The 15300-nt window shown below is 46.1% G+C and overlaps 1 protein-coding gene and 1 pseudogene across 1 annotated transcript in view; one reads left to right on the forward strand and one right to left on the reverse strand.

Annotated features, from left to right (window-relative positions):
- LOC147445886 (uncharacterized) overlaps positions 1-15300 on the reverse strand; it is an 81852-nt gene that overhangs the window by 9718 nt on the left and 56834 nt on the right. The window lies entirely within an intron of this gene.
- Positions 14150-14570, forward strand: LOC147445887 (cytochrome b-c1 complex subunit 6-like; annotated as a pseudogene).

Consider the following 15300-nt stretch of genomic DNA (forward strand, 5'->3'; position numbering starts at 1 on the left):
CTACACACTTTTTCACATCAAAACAACTTGAATAACTAAGACTAAGAGAGAGAGAGAGAGAGAGAGAGAGAGAGAGAGAGAGAGAGAGAGAGATGAAATATTATATTAACGTCTTCTTAAGGCCATATTGACCTCGGGGGTTTCTGATCACAGAGCAAATATAAATCCGAGCAAATTGATACAAGAGTAACAATGGTGAAAGAAAAAATTTATGTCATGCACATTACTTTCACTACCACAAATCTGACACTTAATTGACAACAAATGAGATTTTATAACCATTATGAGAATTTAGTAGGTGTTTATACAAGCAAGTTATACTGATTGAGAGGTTAACATATCTATATATCATAGATTTGCCTAACCTTGTGGGAACTCATTGTTGTCTTCTACATTTGTGAACATAATTGCTGACATGCATGAGGTCTTAGATAATATTTTCAGGGAGGAGTCCAAGACAAAAGCGAAGCGGCAAGGTATTTTGAGAAGAGGCGTTAAAAGGGTTTTGGCAAGCTCCAGTTTACTAATTACCTAAATTTCTCATCTCGCTTAAGTTCCCTGGCAGCCTCTTAATTATCTGAGACCTCCTAATTGCAAATTCAAGGATAAAATAAAGCTTGAAGAGGTGCCTTGAAGGGACCTCCAAAAGGCTACTTGATCTGGTCATTTTGCTTCTGGGAACCACTTTTTGCGGGGAGATTTTTTTGCCTAACGAGTCTATCGTGATAATTAAACAAAAGCGATCCGACCTAGAGCCAAAATGCAATTTCTTCAGCATAGGGAAGGCCCAAGTCTCTGATGCATTTGCCTGTTGGATGGAGAGGTAAAGTCATGAAGCATCAATTCCTTAAAAGCTTCTATGATGTGAGTGCTCTCACTATTGAAAACAAGCCTGCCAGATCCTTTGCAGCAGCACGTAAACAAGAGCAACCATCATAGGAGCAGAGTTGTTTCTTCTACATGCCAACGTCTTTGGTTGCAATCCAACGTCCTGATCCCTTCAATCATGGAAAAAAAACCCCTCTCATTGCTCGCCATCACATTGCAATCGTTGTAATGTCGTCCACCCTCAACACCTCAACATCATGACGTCTCGCCATTGTTTTCCCAAGAGGCACGCAATTGAATGATCTCTTGCCGCTAACCATCACCTGCGCCACTTTATCTGCCTGTGGTGCCGCCTGCTGCAATAACTCCCTGGTCTGCTTGATGTTTTTTCTTAAAGAAGTGACACTATCTGCATGACCCAACCCCTCCCTGGTCTTGTGTTGCAACCAGTCGGCGCCGGCGCGGACTGGTTGCAGCAGCAGACCAAGGAGGCTAATTCTTTTTTAATAAAAACACAGTAAGGGTGCAAGGATTTTCGAAAAGACGAGCAAAAGAGATGACCACGAACCGAGCACTGCTTGTCAGCACTGACAGAGGGCCTGAGGGGGAGCCATCCGACCTTGCCATCGACACTACACAGCCTTCATATTGGAAAAAGTTCTCCCCCAACATCCACCGTCTTGTCCAACTAAGTGGCGGACTGGTTAGCAGAGATGTGTAGTGAACACTGCTCAGCATCATCCCATCAACAGCTCATGGCTTCCCAGGCTCCTCATCAAGCTGTCTCGCCGCCTCATCCCCAGTATTGAGCTCCTCAGCATGTGCGCCAAATATATCGTCCATCCAATGCAGCTGCTGCAGCGCCTTGGTATCAAGCTACTCATCCTCCACCACTTCACCTCTCTGCTTGTCCTTGGATGCCTTGCCAGCGACATAAGTTACCTGTCGTTCAAAATTAGGCTGTACTATCAAGAACTCCCTGCGGCTCTAGCGGCACTCTGGCTTCTCCTTCTCTTGGCATGTGAGCTGATTTACTTTCTTTCCAACATTATTGAAGCCGTGGATGTCCTCGTCCCGCCTATGATTGCGCCGACGCTAACGCCCCAGCCTCTGAAGAACAAGATGACAACATTAAGATGGAATTATCTAATGGGCCTTGGTGATCATTTGCCTCTCCTTAATGGGCCTTTGGTAAGGTATCCTTGTGTGCATATTATGATCCCTTGTTGCAAAGAGCCCACTGATGTGCCCCAAGAGAGCATTCTGGCAGCCCTCTCTCTAGCTGATGATGATCTCAAGGCATTCTGTAACCGGCCTGTTTGATCCAAAAAGGGCGGTAGACTTTACTTTAAACCTTGATTTAGCTTTCACCCATTATTAGTCGTCTATTTTACCTGTACTTTCAAGACACAACAAAGGGGAGAGGGATACAGGCTGCTAGATTGCACCTGTATGAGTGGACAGACACCAGATTGGCCCCTAACTTAGGCGCCCCTTTCGGTATTTCTTTATTGTTCAAAAGAGGGAATAAACGCTGTGGTTCCTACAAGCTGCCCCGCACAAACTCGGCTGAATTTCCACTGTTCCAGCCCGATTTCGGCAGCATAACTGTACTAGAACCCTTCACGGTCAGTATTCCCACGCATTGACCGACTTTCCCGACGCATACGGGCACTTTGCAAAACCTGGCGAGAATCTGCAGCACGCTGAATTCTCTGTTTTCAGCCCTGAAAATGCGCCAGATCGCCTGTACAGCGGTCCCCTTGCGTCCCCGAACCTCCTGGGGGTATTAGGGTCCGTTTAGGGCCAAAACCCTAAACCTGCAAAAATACACAGCAGGCTGTAATTCACTGTTTCGGGCTCCGTTTCGCGTGCCGGTCGCATCCCTAGCAAGTCCTCGAGCTCCCGCACCTGTAGGGCTACTTGCCCTTTGAATCGGACGAGATTTCTGGCGTGAAACCTCTCCGAATTCACCTGTACCTGCGGGGGGGATTAGCCGCTAGCTAATCCAGTACCTGTGCAAGAGGCTCTTGCCTCGGCAATCGCGCATGAACCCACACAACTGTACATTGGTCAAATGAAGAGCCCACTAGAGGGGCATAACATACTGCCAAAGGGGAGAGAGAGGGCAGTGCGTAGCGTGCAGGGCATCACTCCTGGCACCGCACTGTGCATAAGAGGGAAAGCAAGCACTCCATAGCTCTTAACCTGTGACAAAAGCTTGCAAAATGAGCCTCCCAGCTATAAATCACGTTTTTGCCTTCTCTATAAGTAGTAAACTGGTCTCATAGTGCCAAGTGTCACTCATTTGTGCATTTTCCCGCTTTAGACCCTCGGGTCTAAAAATATCTCACCTGCAGCCTCTATTGACTTGGCCACAGAGTAACAAAATGATCCCCATGTCAAACTGCACATAATGACGCGAAGACATTTTCAGGTCCCAAAATAGCAGTTCCCTAAATTTTAGGAGATGCTGCCATTGTATCTTTCTAGGTCATCCGACCCTCTTTGTACACTGCGGCCACATCCAAAACTGAAATGTAGCCTCTGTAGCAAAGGATTCCACTTTGGCTAGTCAATGACCCCACTTGGCTAACCATAGTCCTTGTCCAACCTTAGTGCTCTCTTGCCCTCAGGCCTGGACTCCCTCTGGACAGTTCCACACTAGCTATGCAATGCAGGGCAGTTAGATTTCCCGAGGGGTGTTTCCAAAAAGTGAAAGTAAATAGATAATAAGAAAGAAATCAACAAAAAGGATAGATAGTAGTCACACGCTGGTGACATACCCCCCTCTTGAAATCTCAAACGTCCTCGTTTGCATCTATGTCGTCCATGCTTACTGTCAACACTGATGTATTCAACACATGTCGACACATATACGACACATACATGCTCATTGTCAACCCTGGTGTATTCAACACCTCGTCGACTCATGTATTGCCTGCGTGTGAACCCTGTCCCAATGACATAGTGGTAGCTTCGCACTCTGCCATTGCTTTGAGTCACTAACTTTCCAATGACAAAATGGTAGCTGCACATTTTGCCACTGTCTTATAGTACACGTTGGATCCCGTAACACTTGCGAGCATACCCAAACCGACAGTTTAAGAATGCAGTTACACATGTACTCTTTAATAGAAGCAATCACTGTATCCTTGACAGACTGACAAGAAATACTCACTTCTATAGCACTAACCAAACTTTTGGACATTCCATAAGAGCAATTGCCAAACTGACAATCTGTACAGCTCTAACATTCATGTAACAGGTATTTGATTTGAGCTCACTTTAAATACCATGTACATCATTTGTTTCAGAAGCCATTGTCACACTGACAATCCATGTAGCTTTGAAACTCAAGGGGTCAAGGTAGGTTGCAAATCGAAGGCTTCCAGGTAAAGTGATAACACAGTTGGTGACTCTGCAAGTTCACCTTCTTCCATCCACTTAGCATCCATTGGTGGATAGTTTCTGAACTTTACCAAGTAACGCCTAGCAACCTTGCCTTTCACTTTCCTTTCTTTGTGTGCCAAAATCTGTTCAGGGACCAAGATCTCGTCAAGTTCCTCGACTTCCGGCTGATCTTCAGCTGGCATATCTTCTGGCACATCACCCACATAGGGTCTGAGAAGACTCACATGAAACGCATTGTGAATCTTCCAACTGTCAGGCAATTTCAGCCTATATGCAACATCACTGATTATGTCGCACACTTGAAAAGGCCCATAGTAACGCATGCTGAGCTTTGGAAACACTCTTTCCTTGCCCTTCATCTTCTTTAACCTTGCCTTTTCAAAGCGTAAAAGCACCCAATCACCAAGTGAATATACCACTTCACGACGGTGACGATCAGCTGCTTTCTTTTGCTTTGCCTGAGTCCTTTCTAAGGCCACTTTGACCTTCTTGTACATTTCATCCATGTCCTGAACATACTTATCTGCTTCAAATATCTTGTCCTTTGTATGCAGTATGGGAGGAACTTTCTTGCCACCTTCAAGTATCTCAAAGGGTGCCTTGCCAGTTGATGAATGCACTGTATTATTGTATGCATACTCCACCAATGGCAAATACTGCTCCCACCTTCCTTTATGCTCTGACACATAGCACTTCAGCAGATCTAGGACAGTAGAATTTGCCTCTTCTGACTGCCCATCTGTTTGAGGATGAAATGACGAAGAGAATTTGAGCGTGGTGCCCATATTCTCAAACAAGCCTCTCCAGAACAAACTAGTCATGCGTGGATCACGGTCGCTAATAATCGACTGTGGCATGCCATGATACTTGAAAATATTGCTCATAAACAAGCGTGCCATCTGATCTGGCTTTATCTTCTTCCTGACAGGAATAAAATGAGCCTGTTTGCTGAATCTGCAAATAATGGTCCAAATACCATCATTTCCTGTCTGCGTTCTTGGAAGATCAAAGATAAAATCCATAGCAATACTTTCCCATGGTTTATCTGGAATAGGTAGTGGTTGCAATAACCCTGGTGCCTTTTGCCTGTCAAACTTGACCTTTTGGCATATTAGGCATTCTCGCACAAAGGCATCCACATCCCTTCTCAATGTAGGCCAATAGAAGAATGTCTCAACCGCTTTAACTGTAGCATCGATACCACGATGCCCTGCATACGGTGGGACATGACTCTCTTCCATAACTTTGCGTCGCAATGGCTTTGTGACACACAATCTGCCATGCATCATCATGAACCCGTCTTTAAGAAGATAGTGTTCATGACGTTGTCCATCCATTAGTTGCTCGAAGACCCTTGCAAAATCTTCATCATTTGCATACTGTTCTCTCATATCATCAAGTTCATGATGATAAGGAATCGACACAGCTGAAATTTGTGGCTTCCTTGACAAGGCATCAGCCACAATGTTCTTCTTGCCTTCTACATGCACAATCTGAAAATGGAACATGGACAAGATATTTGCCCATCGCATATGCTTCTCAGATAACTTTGTCTGTGTCAAGAAGTATCGCAAGGTCTGATGATCCGTTTGGACAACGAAATCTGCACCTAGCAGGTAGTGTTTCCAACTTAAGAGCGCATGAATCACAGCCAGTAACTCTTTCTCATAGACCTGCATGGTCATCTCTGGCCCTTGCAAAATTCTGCTCTCATAGGCTACTACCCTGCCATCTTGCATTAGCACAGCACCAATGCTACTACCGCAGGCATCACATTGGACCACAAATGACTTCCTAAGATCTGGCAACACAATGACTGGATCCGAAGTCATCTTTTCCTTTAAGAGATTAAAAGCTGAAATCTCTTTTTGTGTCCATCTAAAGGTGACTGCCTTCTTTTGAAGAGCATGTAAAGGTGAAGCAATCTCAGCGAAATTTCGGATAAACCTTCTGTAATAGGAGCATAGTCCCAAAAAGCTTCGGACATCATGCACCGTCTTCAAATTTGGCCATGACTTGATCGCTTCGACTTTTGCAGGATCCATTCTGACACCATCCTTTGAGACAATGTGTCCCAGAAAGTGAATCTCTTCCAGAAAAAACTCACTTTTCTTTGCATTGATGAGCAACCTATGACTGCGTAGCTCTTTGAACACAATGGCCAAGTGATGCCTATGCTCCTCTTCATCCTTTGAATAGACTATCATGTCATCAAAGAATGTACCAACAAACTGCTGGTGTGGACGGAAAATTCTGTCCATCATCCTATTAAACGTAGCAGGAGCATTTGTGAGACCAAAGGGCATCACTAAAAATTCGTAAAGGCCAAACGTTGTTCTAAAAGCAGTCTTGTGCACATCCTCTGATCTAATGCGGATCTGATGATACCCACTCTTTAGATCTATCCTGCTAAACATAGCTGCTCCTTCTAATTTGTCCATAATATCATCAATTCTAGGTATAGGGAACCTATTCTTGATGGTATTCTTGTTCAGTGCACGGTAGTCGATGCACATACGCCATGAGCCATCCTTTTTCTGCACCAACAACACTGGAGAACAGAATGGAGATGAACTGGGCTGAATCAGCCCCTTTTCTAACAACTCCTGTACTTGGCCCATTATCTCTTTCTGCTGAGCCGCACTAACCCTGTACGGAGGCTTATTTGGTGGGCTACAGCCTGGCACCAAATCTATCGCATGGTCCTCGGGTCTCTCTGGCGGTAATTGAGACGGTAATGAATCGGAAAAACAGTCACTATACTGTTGTAAAAACATTGACCTTTCTTTATCTAGCACAGATAAATTTGATTCATCAAAATCTGACACTTCACGTGCAAAAACCAAGTACGCAGAAAGATGCTTTTTCATTACAGAAGTAATAGCAGAAGCTGATACAGTAGGAATAGACTCCCCTTTAAGCTTTACATCCAGAATGTGAGTCTTTCCCCTGCTCTGTACAGTGATCTTTTTGTTGTAGGCATCCATGATTCCCTGTACACGAAATAACCAAGGAATACCTAACAACACATCACATCCGTCCAGTGGCATGATGTAAAATTCTTCAGCATCTACATAGGACTGGATATGTAGACGCAACTTTCCAATGATGGGTGTCACAGCCTCTGTATGGCCAGGACATGCCAAACCTGCCTCTGCTGTATACCCCATCTCTTCAGGTCTGATTCCCAACTTTGAAGCCAATTCTGGGGAAATAAAGTTGGCTTTGGCACCTGGATCAAAGAAGATAAGCACTGTTTGATCCCTAACCTTTCCCCATGCTCTGCAAAGCTCACTTGCATCTGAATTTGGCTTGTCGCCCACCATATCTGGCACTAGACCAGCCATGGGCTTCTTTCCTTTCTTGTCTTCCTTGTCTTCAGAATCAGCTGGCCTTTTCTTTGTAGGACAGTTGTAAGCAATGTGGCCAGGCTGCTCACATATAAAGCATTTGTTCTCTGTCCTCAGGACCTTCTTTTGCTCTTCTGACTTGCGAGGAAAACGTCTTTTCCATTTCTTTGCTGGTCCTTTTTCTGATTCAGCCGTAGCTTTGTCTTTCCCTGCGTTGGCTGACTCCTGAGTCCCTTTAGGAGCCTCATTGGGAACGTGCTTCTTGGTTGAATTTTTCTTGCCTGATCCTGCCTTGACGCCAGTGTTAAATTCACAATCTTCTCCCTTGAGCAAACCATTGCCAGTGTTTGCTACCTCGATGAGCTGCGTCAAAGTAGTGACTTTTGTCTTCGTGCAGTATTTTCTCAATCCTTTAGGTAGGCCACAACAGTATTTTTCAATCTGTTCTGTCAATGGCACAAACCTATAGGAAGTTACTGGAAGTAGAGCTTTCCAAAACTTCCGATTGTAATCATCCAGATTTCTGCAAGTGGCAGCATTAAGCTGGTGCCATTCTGTCATGACATCTGCTTCGAAATCATCAGATAACCATGCTGCTGCAAAAATCTGCTTGAAGTAAATCCATGTGGACGGAGCTTGCCCTTGAAGCAATAAAGTTGTCCACCATTGTCCCGCATTCCCTGTCAAGAAAGTGGCTGCCTTGCGGACCTTTGAAGCCTCTGTAAAGTTTCCCCCTGCATAGGCCTTGTCAAACTGCTGGAGGAATGAAAGAGCCTTCTTCCTGTCATCAAACCCTGTAAAGGTCGTGAATGACACTCCTTTGCCACCTTCTTTGTACGGAGTTGGCCTCTCCAGCGGCGTTAAATTGTCATATGGAAGTGACTGAAACATGGGAACACTATTAAGGTTCATCTGTGTTCCTTGGCCGCTATTAACTTGACCTGGAAATGCCATATTTGGCTGCTGATTTGTAATTCCAGCCATACCAAAATTTGCTTGTGGCATCCCAAATTGTCCCTGAGTGCTTTGAAACCCTGGTTGCATACCCATGACACTGTACATGGGGTTAGGCATCATCGTTTGAGCACCCGCAAACACTGTTCCTGGCGTATAAAACTGATTTCCAGGTGCATGACCAGCCATGCTCTGAAATACCGATCCACCTCCAAAATAGCCAGGGTGTACTGAAGGTGGTGGGAAGACCTGTTGCATAGCCTGTAAGTTGCTTCCCTGCCCATTAGAACCAGCTATAGGCTGTTGAAAGGTGGCGGGCTGAACTGGTACAGCTTGAAAAACTGGCATCTCAGCCACCTGTTCTTGCACCTTAGGCACAGGTTGTGGAGACTGCATGTTCTCCGTCAAGTGTATAGGTGTTTCCATTGACTGTGCGGTATGAATCACCTGTGCTCGAGCCTTAACAGGCTTTTGAATATGATCCAGTGACCCAACTTGCTGAGACGGAACAGGAGGTTGCAGAAAGGCTAAAAACCTCGGATTCTGCATTACTTGTGTGAACATAGCCACAGCAGTAACCAACTGGGTCCTGAATATATCATCATCAGTCTGTGGTGGTCTTGAGGACTCACCCACTTCATGTGTCTGTTGACCCTGTGAAGAGGAAACCTCTTCAGTCACATCATCTGGTCTGTCAGCCATAATTACAATTCCCTATGTCTGGTCTATGATCCCCTGTGTCTTCAAGCCCAAAACTGACCAAGGCTCACTTCTATGGAAAAAAGTGATTTAATCCCGTCGATGGAACCATGTAACCGGCCTGTTTGATCCAAAAAGGGCGGTAGACTTTACTTTAAACCTTGATTTAGCTTTCACCCATTATTAGTCGTCTATTTTACCTGTACTTTCAAGACACAACAAAGGGGAGAGGGATACAGGCTGCTAGATTGCACCTGTATGAGTGGACAGACACCAGATTGGCCCCTAACTTAGGCGCCCCTTTCGGTATTTCTTTATTGTTCAAAAGAGGGAATAAACGCTGTGGTTCCTACAAGCTGCCCCGCACAAACTCGGCTGAATTTCCACTGTTCCAGCCCGATTTCGGCAGCATAACTGTACTAGAACCCTTCACGGTCAGTATTCCCACGCATTGACCGACTTTCCCGACGCATACGGGCACTTTGCAAAACCTGGCGAGAATCTGCAGCACGCTGAATTCTCTGTTTTCAGCCCTGAAAATGCGCCAGATCGCCTGTACAGCGGTCCCCTTGCGTCCCCGAACCTCCTGGGGGTATTAGGGTCCGTTTAGGGCCAAAACCCTAAACCTGCAAAAATACACAGCAGGCTGTAATTCACTGTTTCGGGCTCCGTTTCGCGTGCCGGTCGCATCCCTAGCAAGTCCTCGAGCTCCCGCACCTGTAGGGCTACTTGCCCTTTGAATCGGACGAGATTTCTGGCGTGAAACCTCTCCGAATTCACCTGTACCTGCGGGGGGGATTAGCCGCTAGCTAATCCAGTACCTGTGCAAGAGGCTCTTGCCTCGGCAATCGCGCATGAACCCACACAACTGTACATTGGTCAAATGAAGAGCCCACTAGAGGGGCATAACATACTGCCAAAGGGGAGAGAGAGGGCAGTGCGTAGCGTGCAGGGCATCACTCCTGGCACCGCACTGTGCATAAGAGGGAAAGCAAGCACTCCATAGCTCTTAACCTGTGACAAAAGCTTGCAAAATGAGCCTCCCAGCTATAAATCACGTTTTTGCCTTCTCTATAAGTAGTAAACTGGTCTCATAGTGCCAAGTGTCACTCATTTGTGCATTTTCCCGCTTTAGACCCTCGGGTCTAAAAATATCTCACCTGCAGCCTCTATTGACTTGGCCACAGAGTAACAAAATGATCCCCATGTCAAACTGCACGTAATGACGCGAAGACATTTTCAGGTCCCAAAATAGCAGTTCCCTAAATTTTAGGAGATGCTGCCATTGTATCTTTCTAGGTCATCCGACCCTCTTTGTACACTGCGGCCACATCCAAAACTGAAATGTAGCCTCTGTAGCAAAGGATTCCACTTTGGCTAGTCAATGACCCCACTTGGCTAACCATAGTCCTTGTCCAACCTTAGTGCTCTCTTGCCCTCAGGCCTGGACTCCCTCTGGACAGTTCCACACTAGCTATGCAATGCAGGGCAGTTAGATTTCCCGAGGGGTGTTTCCAAAAAGTGAAAGTAAATAGATAATAAGAAAGAAATCAACAAAAAGGATAGATAGTAGTCACACGCTGGTGACACATTCTGTGAAACAATACGGGTTGAAAGTGGCAGTGATCAACTTGTCCAACTGAGAAGGACAAAGGTAATTTATCTATATACTTGTACTCCATAAAGAAGTATGCTAATCAACATGATAATAAATGCGCGCATACTCTGCTTTCTTTATTTTGTAGTGGAATGTTAACCATGAAAGGCCTTAATGCAGGTACCAGCTGGTGTGCCTCACCACTTCAAGTGTGGAAACATGAATTTCGGTGTGCAACATTCAGAGGCCGAGTATGTAGTGATGATGGATGCAGATATGATCCTCCATCCCTCTTTCTTAATCCGGGTGCTACTGTAAATCGCCAATGCTCCTGACGTCTCCTTCATGCAAGTCCCCCAATCATTCTACAACCTTCCTAGCCTGTAGAAGACCCTCTGAATGATGCATGTGGGTTGGGGTATGATAGGCCGATGGTGCACATGAACATACTTTGATGTGCCCCATGTGTTGGGACGGGGGTGATATTCAGAAGAAAGCACTTGGATGAGATTGGTGGCTTACAACCTCAGTCCATAACCCAAGATACAAATTCTTTGAGCGGACGAAGGTCAAATCACAACCTTGTAGTTTTGCTTACTCCGTGTCGTTCTGGAAGAAGAGGCGGTGACGGAATCTGTGGAGATTCCATGTATTGAAATTGAACCAGCTGCATGACACGCCTCCTTCTCCTTCTCGGCTTCTCACAGGCCTCGCTTTTGCTTCTCAAGCCAGCAAGCTCTACCCAGAGAGAGAGAGAGAGAGAGAGAGAGAGAGAGAAATGAAATGTTATATTAACGTCTTCAAAAGGCCAAAGTGACCTATGAGACCAAAAAGTTACAATGTGGTGGATCTGATACAAAGTCAGAGTAACAAGATGACAAAATAACAACATGACAAAATAAAATACTATGGAATCCTAAACTGCTAGGTGTGGACTAAGCAGCTAAACAACTAGCTGGGATAGCTAGATCACATGAGATCTAGCATCGGTCGCTGGCGGATCTCATCAATCTCCTCCATGGTCAATAGTCTGACCGGGCGTCGTGCATGTCGAGCCAAAGTGACCCGAATCCACTGATGCAGCCTCCATCGATCCTGTGTAGTCCTCCGCAATCGTGGGCGTTTGGATCTCCCCAGCTCAGTCGCTCGGTCAATCAGTATGCCTCTGGTGTAAAGCGACGAGCTCTACTGTGGTAGTAACTCCTCCGGGTGTCCAGTGGGCTCTAAAGAAGTCTGTGATCTGTCTCTGAGACTAGCTAGCCTCTCCTCTCATCAGGCTCTCTCTGTGTCTGCACAACTCGAGCAAGGACAAACCCGGGCATCTTTGATCCTCGTACCGCATGACTCTAGAGAATGGTCCAAAGCCCTCTCTAAACAAGCAATGGAAGCGGCCTCGTATCTCGTAGTAGACGGGGCAGTGGCATGTGTAGTGCAACTCTGTCTCAGGCTCGATGTCACACAAGGGGCATGTTCTGGCCTCTGCTGGTACTCCGTTGTATCTTCCACTCTCGATCCGCAGCTGGTGTGAAGATGTGCGTATCTGGCCAATAGCACATCGTATCCCATGAGACAAGTGGGCGTCCATGTATCTGGGCCTCGTCGCAAAACCATCCTCCGTAAGTTGGAGGAGATGCTCTCTGTAGAAAGCCATCTTCGTGCCCAGCTCCTGTGCTGGCTGTATCCATGTCCTCTTGGTGTCTAGCTGAGTCAAGTCCTAGCGAATGAGCCTGGTGATCTCGGACTGTGTAAGAGTCAGAGAGGGCGCATCCAGTGAGTACTCGAAGGGAGGCAATCTGTCTATGCCAAACCCATGTGCCTGAAACCATGACGTCATCTCCCCATACCAGCATGGCTAACTGTCGAGAGGACTCGAGTGCAAGGCGTGCATATCGATCTCTGGGAAGTTCCCACATGCGGTGTATGAAGGAGACAGATCTGATGAGCACCTCAACCACCAGTGGGGGGGCAGCTAGCTCTGCTCGTATAATAGCACCTGGTACTGAAGCCTTGGCTCTAATGAGCCGCGAGATCATAGAGACTAGAGGCTTCTCCATGTCCCCCCATCCATCACTACGGCTTGTCCTCCCGTGATGATCCAGTGAAGGTCCCCAAATCTCAGCTCCATAAACAAATGCAGAAGCCACCAAAGTGTCAAAGAGCTAGAGCTTCGTCCGAGGTTCCTGAAACTGAACCTGTGAACACATCCTTTCCAATCTACCCAATGCTGCATGGGCTCTAGTCAATCTAGTCTCTGCTACCCATCTCAATGAAAATGTTGGCCCACTAAAAACCACTCCAAGGTAAGTTTAAGCATCTGTATACTCCACCTTCTCTTGGCCATATGTGAATGCGGGCGCTGACCTCCTGATCCACTGTGGGGTGGTATTAAATACCATGACCTTGGTTTTACCAAGGTTGACGGACAAACCACTTTCCTGGGCAAACCTATGCAAAGCATCCAAGTCACGTTGCATCCCCTCCAGAGAGTCGGAGATCAACACAATATCATCAGCATATAACAATAGTGGAATCCATGTCCCTGCCAGCTGTGCACCTCTATCTCCATCTCTCTCAATGTAGCCAGAAACCTCATCTACATACATACCAAATAGAGTAGGAGAGAGCGGGCAGCCCTGCTTCACCCCAATAGTGGAGTAAACCGGTGTGGATAGGCCCTCTGGGGTGCGTACATGCCCCACTACTGACCTGTATAATGCCATGACACCCCAATCTATCTCCATCTCTCTCAATGTAGCCAGAAACCTCATCTACATACATACCAAATAGAGTAGGAGAGAGCGGGCAGCCCTGCTTCACCCCAATAGTGGAGTAAACCGGTGTGGATAGGCCCTCTGGGGTGCGTACATGCCCCACTACTGACCTGTATAATGCCATGACACCCCAAATGAGCTCTGTGGGTACTCCCATCTGCTATAATCTGCGCATCAATCTAGCTCTGGGCACTGTGTCAAATGCTTTGCAGAAATCCACAAAGCTACAATAGATCCATCTCCCACGCGATCTGCCCTCCTCACTGATGGCTCTGAGTGTCAAGATATGGTCAAGAGTAGAAAAACCCCTCCTGAAACCTGCCTGCCCGGCTGCGCGTATCCCCTCCCTCTCTGCCCATCTACTCAACTGCTGCTCAAGAATAGATGCGTAAAACCGTGCCACTGTGTGTCCAATCATGATAGTGCGATAGTTCCCAGGCTCCATAGGGTCTCCGGACTTGAAGATAGGTACAATAGTAGATAGGCTCCAAGTATCAGGCAAGCCCTCACACATGGCAAAGAAAGAGAGAGGATCAAAGCGGGAACTCAGGAAGGGCTCCGTGCAATACAGGCGACAATGTCCGATGAAGGAGAAGTTGTAGATCCTAGAGCTCACCTAGATGAGCTGTCGAAGCCAAAATGTGTCAAGCAGCTGATGAGCTATAAAGCTTGCTTCAAACGGATTGAAGGTGACTAAACTGGACACAAACACTGTACTGGCCAGTATTTTGATTATTGGGCTTGTATTGATAAGAATGCTACACAAAGGCTCTTCAGCTGGACCAAATGAACAACCATTGGTGTGTAGGGAAAGGACCTGATAGACTGCATCTCATGTTGAATAAGGCTTCCCATATTGGGGGATTGAGGAGGAAGAACGTTTCTGTGATCAACCAGATCATTCCAAACATTGATTATAAAAGAAAAACTCATAATGGATTTTGGATGTATGATGAGAGCTCTTCTGCAAGGGAACGATTCTTCTACTACTTGTAGCTAGGTTGATTATGGTCGTCATGGTGGTACATTTTTGGAGGAGTCAGAAAGATATGACTGCTTGCCTCCGGACGTACTTGTTTTTGCCATGTTTGTTTCAAAATTGCTAGAGCCGTGCTCTAATGGTACATACCACTATAGAACACTATGTGGTATGCACTTGGGAGTCAATTGATAAGTTGGGAAAGTGCCATTGGACGAATTTTGGAGACTATGGAAATGTATTCCAAGTAGATAATACAGACCTGTGGAAAGTGTTAGAACAGCAGACGTTAGGTGTCCTCAACTTGTTGCAAGCACTGACGTCTCTGCCGTATAACAATCCCATGATGGTTGCTCTGTGCTTGGATATCTGTGCTTGAGAGAGAAGTCCATAGAGACTTGCTCGATTATTTTGTTGCTCGAAAATACTCGCTCGTCAATTTGTATAGCCCTTGACCTCTAAGACCAGAGAGCTACATCACAGTGAATCTGATACAAGGTCAAGATAAAAGGAAAGAAAGAAACTAACTAAACAAAAACACTACTAGAGCGATAAAAGGTGGGTAGCACAAGCCTGAGAGGTACATATACAAAAATTGGGTGTGTATCAAAGAGAAGAGATACAAAATGGTGGATTTGTGTATCAGATCTGGAGATGGCTCGCATCCGTCACTCACTGCATGACCGTGTCGATGTCCATCATGGTGAG

Source organism: Adiantum capillus-veneris, chromosome 12 (assembly GCF_014529385.1).
Source record: "Adiantum capillus-veneris isolate H3 chromosome 12, ASM1452938v2, whole genome shotgun sequence".
Lineage (NCBI taxonomy): Eukaryota > Viridiplantae > Streptophyta > Polypodiopsida > Polypodiales > Pteridaceae > Adiantum > Adiantum capillus-veneris.